This window comes from Apium graveolens, chromosome 4 (genome assembly GCF_009905375.1).
Source record: "Apium graveolens cultivar Ventura chromosome 4, ASM990537v1, whole genome shotgun sequence".
Taxonomy (NCBI): domain Eukaryota; kingdom Viridiplantae; phylum Streptophyta; class Magnoliopsida; order Apiales; family Apiaceae; genus Apium; species Apium graveolens.
Genome location: NC_133650.1, coordinates 192,348,655 through 192,356,915, shown reverse-complemented (window position 1 = coordinate 192,356,915; position 8,261 = coordinate 192,348,655). Strand labels below are relative to the sequence as shown.

Sequence of the window (8,261 nt, the reverse complement as noted above, 5' to 3'; positions counted from 1 at the left end):
ACAGCTTCTTCAGTCAACCCTTGAGTTTGTTCGGGATTCGCAACCTTTCCAGACCTTAAAGTGATTTCCTTTACCTGCTCATTAGCTTCCCTCTTTCCTGGAACTTCAGTGTCACTAGGTAGTGTACCACGCTGATGATTTAGCAAGGCATTGACAATTTGCCCAATTTGATTTTCCAAGGTCTTGATAGAAATGGCTTGACTCTTGCACATAAGCTTCAACTCTTCTAATTCAGATTTTTCATTGGCTTGTTGCAGCTGGAGTTGTTATCTGGGTGAATACTGCGGTTGCTGAAAAGCAAGGGGGGTTGTACTGCATAATTGGATACTGCTGATAAGGTTGTTGAACCGCATTCTGAGTGTTGCTCCAGCTGAAATTTAGATGATTGCGGTTGTTGGGATGATAGGTGGCTGGCACTGGTTGTTGCGATCGCTGGAAGTTGCTCACAAATTGAGCTGATTTACTAGAAATTGTGCACTGATCAGTCTCGTGGGCACCAGCACAAAGTTCACAGACACTAGCGATTTGATTAACTCCATAATTAGCCAAAGTGTCCACCTTCATCGTCAAAGCCTTAAGTTAGGCGGCGATAACAGTTGTTGCGTCCAACTCCAGAATTCCTGCGACTTTTCCCTGAGTCAGACTCTTGGAAGGATTCTGGTACTCATTAGTAGCCATCAGTTCAATAAGTTCATAAGCTTCATCGTAGCTCTTAGCCCACAAGGCTCCTCCTGATGCTGCATTAAACATGGGTCTAGAAGTAGCACCCAATCCATTGTAGAAACAGTTGATAATCATCCAATCAGGCATGCCATGGTGTGAGCACTTCCTTAGCATCTCCTTATATCGATCCCAAGCCTCACACAGAGATCCTCCTGTTTGCTGAGCAAACTGGGTAAGAGCATTCCTGATTGCAGCAGTCTTCGTCATGGGGAAGAATTTAGTTAGAAACTTTTGCGCAAGATCCTCCCAAGTGGTGATAGATCCTGCTGACAGAGAGTGTAACCAGCACTTAGCCTTGTCCCTCAGAGAGAATAGGAAGAGGCGTAGCTTGATAACATCTTCAGTCACATCATTGAACTTGAAAGTGTCGCAGATCTCAATGAAATCCCTGATGTGCATGTTGGGGTCTTCAGTAGGAGAACCCCAAAACTGAACTGATTTCTGTATCATCTGAATTGTACTTGACTTGATCTCAAAAGTGTTAGCCCTGGTGGCTGGTCTAATGATGCTTGACTGAATGTCATTAATCTTAGGCTGAGAATAGACCATCAAAGCCTTAGGATTTTCTGCTTGATCACCCATCTCTACTAAAGCTGGTTCTTCAACTTTCTCTTCTTCTTCTACCTTCTTTTCTTCCTCAAAAACTTCCTTACGAACTACCACAACTTCTTCCTCGGCTTTATCCAGTGTTCTCTTACGAGTACGCGAACGCGTATGCATACACCTTCACTAGAGTACCTGAAATAAGACAAGGAAACAGATAAGTAACAATGTCCGAGTCAATGAACTTTAACGACCACTAATGGAAAGCACATAAACTATAAATTAACACTGTAGTCCCCGACAGTGGCGCCAAAAATTTGTTAGTCGCTTAACACGTGCTAATAAAACACGCAAGTATACGAGTTCGTAAGTAGTATAGAATCTTTTCTAGTTCATTCCCACATAGACTGTATTGGTTAACTAATTAGTTCAAACACTTAGCAACAATGTAACACCCCCAAATCCGGGGTCAGGGATTCGGGTTGTCATGAGTTCTATTTTCCTTATCAATACTTAATCTTAACAGTCAACCAACTACTGCGTACTGTGACCCCACAATACAAACACACCACAAGTTATAGTCTCAGAGATGAATACCAAAAATAACACAAGTCATTTTATTCCACAATTATAAACCATTTCACCATAAAAAGGGTTTTTGAATAATTTACATATTCTTTGCCATTATTATAATTCATAAATATACATAAGTCTGGCACAACAAAACTTGAAAGCCTAGCCTACTGGTAGCTCATACCTCAGCTACAACGGCATCAACGCCTACACGAAACTGCGGAACGTTTCCTAACCGCTCACGAATTGGGAGCTTGATCATGTTCATCTTGTTTATCTGTTGTTGTGTGATGAAAGAAGAAAGCAAGGGTGAGCAACAAGCCCACCGAAATAATATGTATAATAATTAACAATATATGAGCATTCTTATAGTACTCATGAAAGTCTTGGTCAAAAAGAAATGAACCAAGTTTGTTATCTTAACGCGACCAAGTCGCAAAATATTCAATATATATACATATATACTTTTCACAATCTTTGAAATCCTCTAACATGTATAATATACACAGAGTTCCAGTTTATAACTGTATAAAAATATCGTTGCAAGGTGATCTCATATATCTAACCTTGTCTCAACGTTTTTCTGAAAATCTTTGACATGCATAAGATAATCATTTACTAGATATAAGTTTAAAAGATGAAGTTACAAGATACTCCAATATACTTATATCTTTTCCAAATACTACTTGAACTACCACCGTTCAAGTTATAATCAGTTTCAAAAGTTCATCACACTGATGAGACTACAAGATAAGACTTGAATAGATTCAATCTTTGAAATATCATTTGAAAGAAATGAAGTTATGAGATACTTTATTAAGTCCCGATATATATATACACCTATATATATACATTTCATACACTCCTTGAGAAACTCTGTTATGAAAATTATAAACAGAGTTGCAATAGCCAATGAATTTGGAAAGGAGAAAACCTTGGCATAAACCTGATATCTTGCTGATCAGGCAAAGATACCAACAAGTAACCTTTTCTACTAGTAGATGGACGAATTCTCCACTGGTCATCACCCTGGCCGCATTAGGACCTATGTTGGACTGCCACTTACGCATTGATGGACTCCCACTGAGCCACTAACACTTTCATGGACGCCCACTGAGCCCATGTTGCTTATGCCGACTCAAATAGATGGACTTACTTCCCGAATGTTGGGTAAGTAATCAATTCATTTATCAAAACAACAACCTCGTTGCGAATATAAAATACACCACAGAGCCGGATCCCATAGATTTTTGAGCGAGTATTCAAGTCCCCTTCAAAAAGGAAGATCTTAAATTTGAAAACGAGTTTTGGGATCCGCTCTAACCTTTAAAAATCATTTTGAAGACTCGAAAACATTTTTAAGAATGTTTGGAGTAATGCTGATTTAATGAAATAAAGCAGTCCCGATATATTAGAAAATATCTGAATATTATTATTTAAATAATATTCCCATGAAAGATAATCTCTATAAAAATAATTGAAGTAGAAGTTTTAAAACTCATACTTGAAATGAATAATAAATAACCAAAGATATACTTATACGAAAGTACGATCTTTGTTTGAATAATCGAAAATAAGTTTGATTATCGAAACATTATTCTTTAATAAAATAAAGAATATTATTTAACAAAATAAGCGGAGTCATAAGTCCTCAAATGAATATTCAAAATAATATTCATTAAATAAAATAAACGGAGTCATAAGTCCTCAAATGAATATTCAAAAATAATGTTCACTAAATAAAGTAAGCGGAGTCATAAGTCCTCGAATGAATATTCAAAATAATATTCATTAAATAAAATAAAGTTATCGAATAAATTTTATTCGATTAATAGTTTTGAAAACTATATCAATATATATATATATATATATTAATATATATATATATATATATATATATTATACTCGGGAATATCGACTCCCGGTTTAGAAAATGTTCACCTTTGGGTCCCCTATACTAAGGGTATACGCAACTACTGCTTATCTCTAGCATAGGTATTATGCAACTTATAAGCATTTAAATCAATAATTAGATATCAAGATTACGAAACAGACATGCATATATACCATATCAACATGTTCCAATATATCGCAAAATTTGCTAATAACAATCATGCACTTATCACAAGATAATGCATATACATATATTTACATCACAACAACAGTATAACGGGTAGAAAACTTGCCTGAGTGTTCCCGGATAGACTTAAGCTTAGAGTGGATCCGATAACCTATGAACAACAACATAAGTCGGAATTAAACCCCGGTCGCTTAAACGCTTAACGATTCACTTAAGTCGTTCGAGTACCCTCGGCTCCACCATTTTTAATAAATTAACCATTAAGAATTTTAAGGCGATTCTTTCACGAGTACCCTACCAACTGCCTAATCCACTTTAAATAATTGTTTCATACTCTAATTAGTCATTTAAGGGCCTTAACCAAGGTTTTAAAGTAAGGCAAGGGGTAAAGGTTTGTTCGCGAAATGCCGTTACTTAAAACGGTCGTTTCTCCTAAACCGTACATCGGATTCAAGCGAACCACATATCAAAACGAAGCTCATAACATGAACTATCTAAAAATGGAAAAGGTTAGAATCTTTCAGTGAGTTCACGGGTCCTAAAGTTAAGAACAGAACAGTTAAGGAAAATCGGGCATAATGACGTTTATGTTTACGTGATTTCCAATTTAATTAACACTCTAAATTATCATCAATTCACTCACAACCACCAATACAACTATATTCAACCATCATACTACAAACTCAGTCCCCAAGTCCAAGTTTTACCAATTTATCCAACCAATCAAAGACCCAATATTCAAAACCAATACAAATCCACCAAAACTACTTATAATCAAAGATCAAGCCTTAATACTAACAATGCTTCAATAAAACTTAATGGAATCATAAAATCAAAGCTAGGGTTTGAAGTTGATACCTTCCTTGGTAGGTGTTAAGTTGCTAGGAAGCCTTAGGGAGCCTTAATCTAACCTCCTACAAGCTTGATCTTTCCAAAGAAATCAAGAACACAAAGTTAGGTTTTGAAGTTTCTAAAAGTCCAATTTAAAGAACTATAAAAATGAGGGTCTTACCATGCTTATTTCGACGAGACTTGTGAACAAGAGTTGTAGGAAATCTCAATAACTTTCCAACGAGCTATAGAATACAACATTTGAGTGAATATTGAAGGAGATATGGTAGTTTTAAGTTGCTGCTCTGGTTTTGGCCGAGAGCAAGGGAAGAAAAAGTGAAGTAAAAATGTTTCTAGTTTGATTAAATGATTTGTATGGTGTTTAGCTTGGTTACTTCCTTTTGTTTGTTTAATTAAATTGTTACCATGGTAAAAATTATGTGGCTTATAATCAACCAACAAATCCTTCCCATTTGGTCATGCTTATGTCATCCACTTATGTCATCTTCCCACACTTATCTTCTTCTTGTTGGTGTGATGACATCATCATCATTAACCTCTTTGATTAACTCCTAATTAATTGGCTAATGATCGCTGATCTGATATACGGTTCGCTTAACTTTCGTTCTCGTTTATCGTTTGAGGGATCATACCCGGGATTTTATTACTTGGGTTCCCTTAACCTTTCTCAATATATTATATTTATTTTATGATCCCCTCTTATAATCCTTGAATTTAAATCATTTTTATCCTGTTACCTTATACTCAATTCTTTCGGTATCTGGTGGATTTTCGGGAAAAATCAAAGTGTTCGGATTTGGATTCTGACGATCTTTACATACACTTATATACCATATAGAGTACTAATAAGACCTCAGAATATCCATAAAAGAACTGCTACATTGTGTGGCATGAAAAGTTTTCTTATTCAACATAATCAGCAAAATCACTATTCATAAGGTTTACAAAAAGTCCAAAATTTTTGGGGTTATTACAGTCTCCCCTCCTTAAAAGGATTCCGTTCCGGAATCAGATAGAAAATAAATGAGGGTACTTTTCTAGCATTGTGCCTTCGAACTCTCAAGTCAATTTTCCCACATTGTGGTTCTGCCACAAAACCCTGACTAGCACGATAACCTTTCTCCTAAGCACTTGTTCCTTTTCGATCTATACCCTTCCTGATTGCTCCATATAGGTTACGTTTTGTTGCATGCCTATGCGCTCATATGCCCCTACTTGTCTGGCATCCGGATTACACTTTCTTAACATTGATACGCGGAACACGTTATGAACTTGCTACAGTTTCGGGGGGTAACTTCCCAATACGTCTTAATATATCCAAAGGTCCAACAAATCGTCGACTTAGCTTTCCTTTCTTTCTGAACCTCATCAATCCTTTCCAAGGGAATACCTATAACAGCACTAGGTCCCCTACTTCCTATTCTTTGTCCTTTCGTGTCAATTCAACATACTTCTTATGTCCATCTTGGGCTACTACCAGCCGTCCTCTGATTAGATCTATTATATCCCTGGTCCCTTGGACTACTGCGGGTCCGAGCATCTTGCGCTCTATAACTTCATCCTAACATAAGGGAGATCGATATTGTCATCCCTCAAGGATCTCATAAGGCGACATCTCGATATTGACATACCATCTATCGTTGTAAGAAAACTCGATACGTGTTAAGTGATCATCCCAAATTCTTTCAAGTATATCGCACAGACTCTCATCATAGCTTCTAGCGTTATAGCTTTTGCTTCTCAATACCCACTCTTTTCTAGTTCGTAATCGTTACTATCTTCCGTACATAACACTATACTGGTTACACCTTTGCTCGTTAGCATTCTATAACCTTTTAATACACGCGTCAACCTTAGTATCACGAATGTGTTTCCAATCTGAATACCACCATACTCATACTACTTCTTTTCTAACTACTTCTATCTTCGAAAGCTTGATCCATCATATAAAGGTAAAGGAATTTGTTGAGAGATCACTATGATCATGAACACTTGTTCTATTGCATAGTTAATACAGAAGGTGGCCGGCCTTTAGTACTTGACAAAACATAGAGGTTTGTCATAGGAGAACAAAACATATATGTATATATATCTACCTCTGAACTATAGAGGTTTGTGTAAGTCATATGTCATAGACCTATTTGTATATTCGAGGATTCAACTCAACTCAAATAAGAATGTAATAAGTAAATAGTGGATCGACCGTCAGAGAGATCTCGCAAAGTAATATCTGTCAAAGGATTCAGAGACAAGGTTCATCTACAGACTTGAGGAATTAATTCACTGGAAGAAGTTCAAGAAATTGATCATGCCTCGGTGATATAAATCAAGATCGTGGATTTAATCAAGTGATAGAGATCTCGTCAGTGTATCATTAATTACAAGGATTTAATCTGAAGAAAATCAAAGTGTCAGAGTCAAGACATGAAGAAACGTCACGAAAGTTAGTCACTCATGAACCAGACAGTACATCGAGTGTCAACGTTGAAGTGGTGGAATTGATTCATAATTTTCAGTGATTTTTAGAAGATTTGCAGAAGAATGGTTGCTGCTCAAGACTAGAATTAATTCTCTATTAATTAATTGAGTCATCTAATTTAATTAAGAAAATAAATTATATCTGCGAAGAATAATTTATTTATTAATTGAATTAATTGGTTAATTAATTCTGATTTAATTCTAGGAATTTTAGGAATTTTCAGAAGTTTAATTGGATTAAATTTAAGCTTTAAATCAGCAAGACAATTGAAAATGAACTAGCATGACAATCAGGATTGTCATACCGATTGTCATGCTAGGCCATTTTACATTGTCTCACCGAAAGTCACTCTAGGAGGGTGATTGTCTTGCTAGTTCATTCTGATTGTCATGCTAGTTCATTCAGATTGTCTTGCTAGTTCATTCAATTGTCCTACCGAAAGTCTTGCAAGCTTAAAGGATTGTCATTCCAATTCAATTGATTCAGCTGATTGATTAAATAGAAGCAGAGAAGCAGCATATCTTTTTTATCTCAATCAAGACAAGAACAAAAAGAAAGCAGCCGCCTCTGAAAAATATCATCTTTTCTCTGCAGAAATTCAAGATCAATTTCTAGTTTGTTAATGTTAAATCCAAACCACTAGAATTATTTATCTTGTTCTTGTGTAACAATCTAGCGGATCAAAATCCCTAGAACTTAATCTCAAATCGCGTTTAGCATTTGATTCTAATTATTGCAAAAATAGAAAAAGTTCATGTCGAATTTATTCTAGATTTGTGATAATTGATTTGAGATTAATACCTTGTAATCGATACAGTTGTTGTAACACATTTCAAGTTTAATAATATTTTTATTTAACTTGAATTTTGTTTCACATTTTTTATTCCGCATTTTATTCGATTATTTGGTAACGTTTGTATTCAACCCCCCTTCTACAAACACATTGGGACCTAACAATTGGTATCAGAGCCTTCTGATTAACGAACAAATCAAGATCCTAGACTTTTGTGA

General features: G+C 35.8%; 1 non-coding gene across 1 annotated transcript; it reads left to right on the top strand.

Annotated features, from left to right (window-relative positions):
- Window positions 1–808: 808 nt before the first annotated feature.
- LOC141722071 (small nucleolar RNA R71) lies at window positions 809–915 on the top strand. Its single transcript, XR_012575104.1, has one exon. It is a non-coding gene; the product is annotated as a small nucleolar RNA R71 (small nucleolar RNA).
- The last annotated feature ends 7,346 nt before the right edge of the window (window positions 916–8,261 follow it).